We start from the raw sequence: 12,692 nt of genomic DNA on the forward strand, positions 1-12,692 counted from the left end.
AGTAGAGGATACAGAAGAACGGATCTGTGAGCTAGATGAAAGACTAGAAGAAATTACCCAAGCTGAACAGGTAAAAGAAAAAAGGATTAAAGAGAGTGAGGACAGTCTAAGGGACCTCAGGGACAACATCAAGTGCACTAACATCCATGTTATAGGTGTCCCAGAAGGAGCAGAGCGAGACAAGGGGGCAGAGAATCTATTTCAAGAAATAATAGATGAAAACTTCCCTAACCTAAGGAAGGAAAGAGACATCCACGTACAGGAAGAACAGAGAGCACCAAACAAGATAAACCCAAAGAGGCCCACACCAAGACACACCATAATCAAAATGTTCAGAATTAAAGATAAAGAGAGAATCCTAAAAGCCACAAGAGAAAGACAAGTTAAATACAAATGAAACCCCATAAGGCTATCATCTGACTTCTCAGCAGAAACTTTACAAGCTAGAAGAGAGTGGCACAATATATTTAAAGTGCTAAAAGGAAAAAACTTACAGCCAAGAATACTCTGCCCAGCAAGGTTATCATTCAGAATGGAAGGAGAGATCAAAAGTTTCTCAGACAAGCAAAAGTTAAAGGATCTTGTCACCAAGAAACCAGGGCTACAGGAAGTGTTAGTAGGACTGATGGAAGGGGAGAAGAGAAGACCACAAACAGGAAAAATTATCTATTTCCATGATAAGAGGGTAATGGATACAAATGCACAAAAAAAACAGGTTAGATACGATATCAAAAACATAAAAGGAGGGAGGATTAGAGATAAAGAGTAGAGCTTTCAGACAGAGATCAAACTAAAGAGACCATCAATTCTGTATAGAAGGAGAAAGGAACAGAGAAGGACTACTAAAACACTGAGAAAAAAAATTTTTTTAAATGGCAGTAAGTACATACTTATCAATAGCTACTGTAAATGTCAATGGACTAAATGCTCCAAGTAAAAGGTATAGGGTGGCTTATTGGATAAAAATACAAGATCCATATATATGCTGCATACAAGAGACACACTTCAGACCTAAAGACATTCACAAACTGAAAGTAAAGGGATGGAAAAAGATACTCCACGCAAATGGCAATGAAAAGAAAGCTTGGGTAGCCATACTCATATCAGACAAAATAGAATTTAAAACAAAAACTGTAAAAAGTGACAAAGAAGGGCATTACATAATGATCAAGGGAACAATCCAACAAGAGGATATAACACTTGTAAATATCTATGCAACCAATGTAGGAGCACCTAAATATATAAAGTAATTATTAACAGAGATAAAAAGAGAAATATACAGTAACACAATAATAGTAGGAGACTTTAACACTCCACTTACACCAACGGATAGATTGTCCAAACAGAAGATCAATAAGGAAACATTGGCCTTAAGTGAGACACTAGGACAGATGAACCTAATAGATATATACAGAGCATTCCATCCAATACCAAAGAATACACGTTCTTTTCAAATGCACATGGAACATTCTCCAGGATTGATCACATATTAGGCCAGAAAACAAGTCTCCATAAATTTAAGAAGATTGAAATAATACCAACCATCTTTTCTGACCACAACGGTATGAAACTAGAAATCAACTATAGGAAGAAAATCAAAAAAGTCAAAAATACCTGGAGATTAAACCAAATGCTACTGAACAACAATTGAGTCAATGAAGAAATCAAAGGAGAAATAAAAAAATACTTGGAGACAAATGAAAATGAAAATACAACATGCCAGAATTTATGGGATACAGCAAAAGTGGATCTAAGAGGGAAGTTTATAGCAATACAGGCCTATCTCTACAAACAAGAAAACTCTCAAATAAACAATCTAACAATGCACCTAAAGGAACTGGAAAAAGAAGAACAAAGCCAAAAATCAGTAGAAGAAGGGAAATAATAAAAATCAGAGCAGAAATAAATGAAATAGAGACTAAAAAAAAAATAGAAAAAATTAATAAAACCAAGAACTGGTTCTTAGAAAAGATAAACAAAATTGACAAACCTTTAGCTAGACTCACCAAGAAAAAAAGAGAGAAGGCTCAAATAAGTAAAATCGGAAATGAAAGAAGAGAAATTACAACAGACATCTCAGAAATACAAAAGATAAGAGAATACTATGAAAGGCTATATGCCAACCAATGTGATAATCTGGAAGAAATGGATAAATTCTTAGAATCATACAACCTTCCAAAACTGGATCAAGAATAGAGAATAAGAATAGACCAATCACCAGTAAGGAAATCGAAACAGTAATCAAAAACCTCCCCAAAAATAAAAGTCCAAGACCAGACAGCTTCCCTGGTGAATTCTACCAAACATTCAAAGAAGACTTAATACCTATCCTTCTCAAACTCTTCCAAAAAATTGAGGAGAGGGGGAAGCTCCCTAACTCATTCTACAAAGCCAACATTACCCTGATACCAAAACCAGACAAGGACAACACAAAAAAAAGAAAATTACAGGCCAATATCACTGATGAACATTGATGCAAATATCCTCAACAAAATACTAGCAAATCGCATACAACAATACATTAAAAAGATTATACACCATGATCAAGTGGGATTTATTCCAGGTATGCAGGGATGGTTTAACATTCGCAAATCAATCAACGTAATACACCACATTAATAAAATGAAGAATAAAAATCACATGATCATCTCAATAGATGCAGAGAAAGCATTTGACAAGATACAGCATCCATTTATGATAAAAACTCTGAATAAAATGGGTATAGAAGGAAAGTACCTCAACATAATAAAGACTATATATGAGAAACCCACAGCTAATATCATCCATCCTCAATGGTGAAAAACTGAAAGCTATCCCTCCAAGGACAGGGACCAGACAAGGATGCCCACTCTCACCACTCCTGCTTAACATAGTACTGGAAGTCCTAGACAGAGCAATCAGGCAAGAAAAAGAAATAAGGGATCCAAATTGGATAGGAAGAAGTGAAACTGTCACTATTTGCAGATGACATGATTTTATATATAGAAAACCCTAGAGATCCACCAAAAAATTTTCAGAAGTAATAAACGAATACGGTAAAGTTGCAGGATACAAAATCAACATACAAAATGTTGCATTTCTATACACTAACAACGAAGTAGCAGAAAGAGAAATTAAGAATACCATCCCATTTACAGTTGCAACAAGAAGAATAAAATACCTAGGAATAAACCTAACCAAAGAGGTTAAAGATCTGTACACCAAAAACTATAAAACATTGTCAGACTTCCGATCTTCAGAACTGTAAGAAAATAAAGTTCTGTTCTTTTAAGTCACCAAGTTTGTAGTCATTTGCAGTCAACAGCAATAGAAAACTAATATGTTTATCTTATTTTATTTTTACAGCCGTTTTACTGAGCAAGGGCTACCACCAAAGTCGTACAGAACCCAACACTATGGCACACCAGCTTTTGAGGGAAGAAAGGCTTTACTGCGAGATCAATCGGCAGGGAGACAGGAGGACAAGCTCTCAAATTTGTTTCACCCATGCAAGGTACAGGGTAAGGTTTAAGGGATCAGGGAGGGCCGGGTGGTATGCAGAAGTGCTGGCAGGATGAGTTCCGATTGGCAGATCAAAATTTTCTCTTCTGCAGATGCTCCTGGCTGGCTCACTGCTCTTGAAAAATAGCTTTAAAGTTCTGTTGTTAAGATGGGGTCAGTTATGGGAGATTACTGGGAAAAGTACAGTAAACCTGGGTAAAGTTGTTACGCAGATTTAAGTCATTGCCTTCTCCACTGATAAGAGTTTCTAGAGATTTAGAATCATCTTCCTCTTCCTAACACAGAGTGGGAGACACCCTTACAAATGGAGATTTCTCTTATAAATGTAAATTTCCCTTACAAAAGGGTAACTCCTACTGGGTTTTCAGAGCTTTTTCTGTGTCTGCTGGTTTTTAATAATCGTCAGCCCAAAGTAGCCGTTATGCCCAAGAGACATATTTTGGGGGGGCCAATTACATTCCTGGTCCTGTGGTTATAGTTTTTGGTATAATTTACCACTTCTCTCTTGAAATACTCTCTCCTCATGATTCTGTGATTCCATGTTCCTAAGTTTCCCTCCTTTGTTTAGAATATTAGAGAAAAGGGTACCCTCCTCATTACCCTTTGAGGATGGTTCTTCTTTTGCTTATCCAATAAATGCTGATAGAATTCTGGTAATTCCTCTCTATCCTAATAAATTTTCCATCTAACTCTTTGCCTTGATTATATCCTCTACGCCAGTGGTTCTCAATCAGGGGCAATTTTGCCCCCCCCAGGGGAAAGTTGACAATGTCTGGAGACATTTTTGGTTGTCACAACTGGGGGTGTACTATAGGCATCTAGAGAGAAAATGCAAGAGATGCTGTAGGGTGCTGTGCACCCTACAATGCACAGCACAGCTCCCCACAATAAAAAATTATTCTTTTCAGAATGTCAATAGTGCCAAGGGTGAGAAACCTTGACCTATACCCACTGATCATTCAGGCTGATGACTTCCAAATTTCCTTTTTCAACTTAGATCTTTACCCAGAGCTTTACATTCATATATATAGCTGATTGTTCTACACCTAAAATTGAAATAATAATCTCCCCAAATTTGCATTTCCTCAAGTTTTCACTATTAAAATAAACGACAACATCATTTTGCCTGTTTCCCAAACTGGTATTTTGGGTACCATTTGTATCTCCTTCAAATCCTATCATTTCCCAAATCTCATTACTTTTCCTTTCCTAAAGCTCCACATAAACTTTGACTTTTCTTCATTCCTATCAGGGTTCTTTATCTCTGCCTAGATTATGATGGAGTCATATTATATAAATATTAAATTTTGCATAATTAACTTTGCTTGTTCTGCCAAAATAAATACATAAAAATTATTTGAATAGTGTAGGCAATTCCACCCACTATTTCACTCCATGAGGATTTGTCCCAGAATCAGCAAGAGATGAGAGAGATGCACCTGGGGGTTCCTCCAGAGGTCTCGGTTTATGTGTCGCTTTCATGTGTGAGCTTCTTGTTGCCGCAAGTAGGAGTCTAGACAGTTTCAGAGAAATACACTATAACTCCTGAATGCAAGCTAACCAAACATTTAACCAAGCACCAGCAGACATATTCCAGTCAGAGGAAAAATTGCCTGTGTTGTGTATCTATTTAGAGATGGTGTGTTGATCCCAAACTGGCACTTTCCTAGTTAAATTTCAAGGCATTTATAACAATCTTCCATGTTTTTGGACTCACCTATTGAATTTAGAAACAAACTCCTCCTTAGGTGTGAGCCCACTGCATCAAAGCAGCCAGCCTTTTCTCAACCATTCTACAGCAGCTAGGGTGAGTTCCAAATGATAAAACTAGTTATTATTACCAAGGGTAAAATTTTCAGAGGCTTCTCATTACTGACAAGGCAAAATCCAAGCTCATTTTTGTAGAATAAAATACTTTTCAGGATCTTATTCTGGTTTATCTCTTCAGCCTATATCTTATCATTTCTCCTATTGTAGGCACAGAATAAATATTAGCACTATCAACTTATTAATATTCTCAAGAAATCTTCAATCTAACAAGAGATTTAGGATAAATGAACAGATTTCTAGCATCAAAGGCTCACTCAAAGTTTACAAAGATAGCTAGCTTTGGGTTTGTATTTAGCATATTATGAGAGAATTTAGTGGAAAACAAGATTGGATGGGTAATCTTCCTATTGTCCTGGAATTGGACCTAGTAGGAGCCAGCACCCTCTCCTTCCTACAGTTTATCAGAGGTGAGCTAACTGGCTAACGGCCTCTGTTTGCACAACCTGCACCCCTTGTCCTCATCGCTGTAAGAAGGCAACAGAAGGAAGGAGGGAATGAGAGGGAGAGTGAAAGCTAATCAGCAGAATCACGTGCGGTTTGCCTAGCTAGGGTTTAGACGCTTATCATTTCAACTTCAGGAAAGTGGGTTGGGTTGGAAAATGTTGATGGAATTGGAGTTAGATCTCATACTAGGAAACTGAGCAATGGAGAGGCTTCCGAAGGGACTTCCAAAAAGTTTACACATGTGCTCTAGGGAATATTGGGATGCAACTACCCCAAAGAAATGGTGCACTTTCATGCCCAGTTCAGAGAAAACATTTTGTTTCTTTTCTCTAATGCATCCTTCCTGCCCCAACACTGGAAGAGGGAGGCGGGGGATTAAAGAGCTGTCTGAGCTCAGGTCCCTCTAGCCAAGGTCAAGGCAGAATGGGGAAGACGAGATCGGAGGTTTAAAGTGAGCCTACTTGTGCTTTTAATTAAATGAAAGTGCCTGGAAAACTGTGTAATGGTTTAGGGATGAGGAAGAATGATTTGATATGCATAAATACATGTTATTTGAAAGAGAGTTGGGAGGAAAATAATTCTATTTCAAGTTTAATATCTCTTCAAGCTCAGATTGTTCAATAGGTGGCTTAATTTACAATTCTGATATTTAAAATATCTAGAAAAATCACCCTAGAGTGCAATTTAGGGAAAAATGCTTGTTAAAATATTTATTCATGAAAAAATATTTGAGGTAGCTAACATGTATTTTAATCTTTATACTTTTATTCTGCTATTAAAGAATATTATACAGAGATAAAAAAGATTCTTAATCTCATCACTCACAAAACCCCTGCTGGCATTAAAATATATATTGCATGTAAATGGTAAGAAAATACATACAAAAGGCTTTGATGAGAAATGCAAATATCCTTCTTTTTCGCTTCCCACATCCAGTCACTTCTGCACATTTCCTCAAAGGTAACCACATCTTTTAAAATTTATCATTCCTGTAAAGTGTGCACACTGGCATATATAGTATTGACATTTATTTTCATCAAAATGATCCCATATTTCCATATCAAAATACATAGATTTACCTCATTGTGTCTAACAGCTAAAGTGTATAGTTATAGTTTTTTTAACCACTTCCCAACTAATGGACATTTAGTATATTCTAGCTTTTTACTATTATAAATAATGCTGCAAATTATATCCTGTATGTGTATCTTGGCTTCTTTTGTGAAATATAAAAGAGTTCCTGTTTCCTCATATATATGCCAACACTGAATGTCATTAAAGTCTTTAAACAATTGCCAGTCTGATAGGTTAAAATATTATCTATTTGCTATTTTATTTACATTTATTTAATTGTAAAAGAGCTTGAGTTTTTTATATAGTCATTAACATTTTCATTTTTTATTCTGTGAAGTAGTGGTGCATATACTTTACCCACTTTTTTCCTATAGAATTTTTCATCTTTTTCTCATTAACTTGTGTGAGATCTTTGTAAATCAAGTAAATTTGCTTTTTGCCTGAAATTTGCACTGTACTACTTTTTCTCAATGTATGACGTATCATTTAACTTTTCCAGGTTATTTTTGTCATATGTAAGTTCTAAATGTTTAAGTAGTAAATTACTTAATCTTTTTCTTTATAGATTCTTGGTTTCCTGTATTGTTCAGAATAGCCTACTTTATTCCAACAAAGTCATTCTTATTTTCTTATAACAAGTTTATGAATTAAATCTTTACAATTAAAGCTTTACTTCATCTGGAATTTATTCTGGTGTACTGAGAAAGGTACATATAAAATGGAGTGGCTGGTCATTTCTCAATCATATATATAGAATAATCCTCATATTACCCTACCTATTTGAAATGCAACTTCATCGTATACAGCATATCCATATTTCTTAAGTCAGGAACAAGAGAGCAATCCCCAATGTCACCATTGTTGCTTAGCCCTGCTCTGTCACTGTTATTTAGCCCTTTTCTGGAAAAAGTAGCTAATGTAATTTGACATGTGGCAGAAATAAGAAATATAAGAATTATAAAGAAGTGGGAAAAATGATCTTTTTCTCTCAGATAATTTGACCATAATATTAGAAACTTCCCTCACAAAATCAACTGAAAAACTAGTGGAAACGTAAGAATTCAGTAACTGGGCTGGTGATAAAATTAGTAGTTTTTCAATTGGCTCATTCTCTGTATTTATTACTATTGAGTCATTTTTTCATTTATGGCTTGAACCTTAACTGGCCATGATATACTGGCATATTATACTTGTGTACCATTTAATTCAATTTGCTAGTACAGGTATTCCTTGTTATCTGAATCAACCCAATCCTGAAAATGGGTTAAATACTAAATTTTTGAATAACAGGAGCCTTTGTTCTATTATATGTAAATGTGAAAAATAATTCATTCCCAGCCTATTCCAAAATCGCAACCAATTTTCCCCAAATACCACGTAAACACCCTAAGCACTTCCATGATAACTCACTGAGAATTCCTTCATTGTATAACACATTCAAGACACTAATTACCTAATTATTCAATAATTAAACACATGAAAGGGTATATATGTGGGAGATAAATAAAAATCTTGTTTAGAATGTGATGAATAGAGCATTAGATACAAATTATATTTTGAGTTGATAAGGGAACAATAAAGACTCTGAGACCTAGTGAATGTTGGCTGGATTTACTGCTAGGGAAGGCGGGAAAACCCTAATCCAACACAGAGGGGTTAGGCCCTGTGGGATGGGGTTTTCAGGGAAAGGAACTGGTACAGGATTTTTTAAAGAGCAACACCTCCTAAACAATCTGAAATCATATTAGGCCCGGAATATCAGTTAAATCGTATAATTGGTTGAGTTCAAATGGTCCACTTAAGTCACACACTGCAAATGGTCACAATTTCATCCCCAGGCTGTTTCTTTGTGTTCTGACCAGTTTACTAAGAAGAGCACCACCATGTCTTCTTTCTGATAGCCTATCACTTTCTATTCTGCAATACCTCATACTTCCAGGCTTAGGGTCCTGTACAGCCCTCATTTCAGACTTCCTCATCTTCTATACTGTAATAAGTATGTTCCATAGTGTAAGTGAATACTCAAATATTATGTGAAGAATACCTAATGAATATAAATAACACTTAGCAAGATAAACTAACGAGGCAAATAAAATAGTTACTCTCCATTGAAAGGTTAAATGAGTGAGGTTTATGGATAAGAAAATAAAGATGGAGACTCCGTCACTATTGCTATTTGGTGGTGGGCGAGGGTGAGTGAGAATTATTTGGTGAAAGAATGAGAGAAACATTTCACGTCCAAGGCTTGGCCAGGTCTAAGTCCAAACAAGTAGTGGGCATCCTTCTCTTCTTGGCATTTGAGATTCCAGAAGTAGATGGAGACATCTTCTGAGACTGAATACAAAGTAAGGACACTTTTTTTAATTAAAAATCATCAAAGTGAATATCAATTTAAATTCCCCTGGCTTGTGATTATACAGTTGCTAATAACATGAAATCATATTTAAAACTGCATGCATGTACATTTTTCTACTTTTTGTTGAAGTACAATATACATAAAAGTACATAGAATTTGTCAAATAAGCATATAAAAAGATGCTCAGCATCATATGTCATTAGAGGATTGCAAATTAAAACAACTACACACCTATTAGATTGGTGGAAATCCAAAATGCTACCACCACCAAACGCTGGCAAGGATGTGGAGCCACAGGAAGATGCTTTGGAAGACAGTTTGGCAGTTTCTTACAAAACTAAGCATATTCTTACCATATGATACAGTAATTGTGCTCCTTGGTATTTACCCAAAGGAGCTGAAAACGTATGTCCATACAAAAACCTGCACCCGGATGTTTACAGCAGCTTTATTCATAATTGCAAAAACTTGGAAGCCCCAAAGACGTCCTTCAGTAGGTGGATGGATAAATAAACTGTGGTATATCCAGACAATGGAATATTCTTTAGCAATAAAAAGAAATGAGCTATCAAGACACGAGAAGACACAGAGGAAGCTTAATGCATATTACTAATTGAAAGAAGCCAATCTGAAACGGCATATACTGCGTGATTCCAACTATATATATGACATTCTGGAAAAGACAAAACTGTGGAGACAGTAGAAATATAAAGAAGTTGCCAAGGGTTAGCGGGTAGGGAGGGGTAAATAGGCAAAACACAGAGGATTTTTTGGGCAGAGAAACTATTCTGTATGATATCATAATGGTGAATACATGTCATTATACATTTGTCCAAGCCTACAGAATGTACAACACCAAGAATAAACCCTAATGTGAACTATGGACTTCAGATAATAATTATGTGTCAACGTATGCTCATCAATTGTAACAAATGTACAGCTCTGGTTTGGGATGTTGATAGTGGGGGAGTGTAGGAGGAGTTGGGGTAGGGGATATATGGGAACTCTCTGTACTTCCTGCCAATTTTGTTGTGAACCTAAAACTGTTCTAAAAAATAGTCTACTTTAATATACAATTGCACAGCTCAACGAATTTTCACAAACTAAACACATTCAAGAATCAGTGCCCAGGTCTAGACACAAAACCTTACTCACACTCCAGATTAAGAAACAGAAACATTCGCATTTCCCTGCACCCAGAAGTACTCCTGGTTACTGTCCTCTCCATCACCAAGCCTACAAGGGCAAGCCCTCTTCTTAGTAATTGAAACGAATTCTTCTGCTCATTTTACCATGAATATTAGCCACTTTTGGCGGGAAGATCTAAACATAAATAAAACAAGCTCGCTATGTGAAGATCTTGCACAAGAGCATTTCTGGCATAGGCCGAGCTCCTGAATTCATCTGGCTGTATTGAGTGGGGGAAATGGACTGAAACAGTAGAAAGAGGGTAGGCAGAGGTCAGGTCATTTAGCACTTTATAGGCCAAGCAAAGATTTTGGAATGTATTCTATCTGCAAAAATTTCCTCTCTGAGCTTCATTTTAAGTGAAACTTTACCTCTGGCTCATGCTGTTTTCCTCCACGTGGAGTGTAGGGGGCAGATATCGAGGAGATTTTTCATGATATGTCCCTTAACCTTTTTCCCCAATTTGCCGGTATATTCAGCATAGGGAGGGAATTGGAGCTGATTAAGCTATGAAGTTATTTGAAACCTTCTCATTTATTCTTTCTTCGACTACGTGTTTTCACGATATATGACAATACGTTCTCTTTTATCACCTTTTTTTTCTGATTTTTATGTATTTGAGTTTATTTTGCAGGTTTTGAGGAACAGGGGTAATGTTCTCAAGCATCATATCCCCCCTCTTATTTCTGGAGATCCCAGCTATGTTTTGAATAAGAAACGAAGACTTGAATTAAAACCATTTAAATCACTATTGCCTACCTGTGACTTTTTCAACTGGTTAATTTCAAAATAAGAAATATATCTGAATGCATTTTTCTAAATACAAGACAGTCGAGTTACAGCTGAAAAGGCCAAAAATGGATTTTCCAGCCAATAAATGTGGAAGTATGCCAAAACAGAAGTTGAGGTTAACTAGGCTATTTATCCAGCAAGTTTTTGCATGTGAACTGAGTTAAGGAGAGGAAAAGTGTTGTGATAAAGAAAATGGATGTTGAAAGTTACATGAAAACGCACAAAGGAACTGCAAGGGAGAAGCAATAGCTGTGTCAAATTTCTTTTCATGTTTCTATTTGTTTATATAAATCCAAGGAAAGAGATAGCTCACACTTTTCACTAGAATGCTCAACTCTAGTGTTCTGTGCAATGCTCGAACAGTGTAAAAGGTAGGAAAACTCTGTGTGTGTGTGTGTGTGTATGTGTGTATGTAATGCATAAAAACTAAATCATTTAAGGGAGTTGGTTATAGGAGAAAAATGATGTGAAACTCAATCTATCCATTACTTTCTCAAGTTTGCAGTTCTCATAAATTACAGGAGAAACGTAGAGAGTTGGACAGTTTGATTCGTTTATTTTGTAATAGCAAAATATAAAAGCATTTTGTCTTCATTTTATAAGATATTGCAAATATTTTCCTGACCACACCACACCCTCAAGCTCCTCTTCCCCAGTACATTAGCCCTCCTCAGTCTCTGACCATCTTTCCATCTCTGACTCTCATTTATGTTTAAAGAGAAGGTCAGAGATGGGTAAACTCAGGTTATGTTGCAATATCTGCATGAAAACATAAAAAAAGACTTTTTCTGTCAGCCAAGATGGAGTAACTGAGACTAGATTTACCTTCTCACCTGATACAACTAAATACACAAGACAAATAATATGAAACAACGTTTTTCAGACATTGGACACCAGGCAGCACAGGAAACAAACAAGGTGAGCCTTACAATTGACCTCAGATTATTGCCTGGAGTGATTTCTATCCCACAACACAGGAAGCAGAACCCAAGAAGAGCCAGTTGTCTCCTGGCATTGAGACGGCTGAGTTAGAAGTGCAGGGAGGCCAAGTCAACTAGAAATGGCAGGACAGAGTACAGGAGAGGAGAGAACTATGAAGAGAAAGAGAAAGATCTGGAGATCACAGGGATTCTGTTCCAAGTCTTCAGCTGAGAACTGGTCTAATGAGTCATTAGACTGACTGGCTGGCTCTAAAACACACTCTCTTGACGTATGTATGCCCTGCCTCTCCGCAGAGAGACACAGGGCTAGTCTCTTTCATCTGCATTTAGATAATCTAGTCTCTCCTTTTATTTTCCTACTGAGTTAGCATTATTATGAATGTTTTCTTTTATTACTAGTTCATATTTTTAACTTGCTGGTTTTCAAAAGGTACCTCCAACAACCAGATAGCCGTCAGAGAACCTCTGGAAACATGAAAATTAGAGCTGATCTTGTTCATCACTGTTGCACAGAGAATAGAATATATACAGAATATGTGGGCAGCCCTGTTCACACAAGCCACTCT

The sequence above is a fragment of the Diceros bicornis genome, chromosome 1, assembly GCF_020826845.1.
Source record: "Diceros bicornis minor isolate mBicDic1 chromosome 1, mDicBic1.mat.cur, whole genome shotgun sequence".
NCBI lineage: Eukaryota > Metazoa > Chordata > Mammalia > Perissodactyla > Rhinocerotidae > Diceros > Diceros bicornis.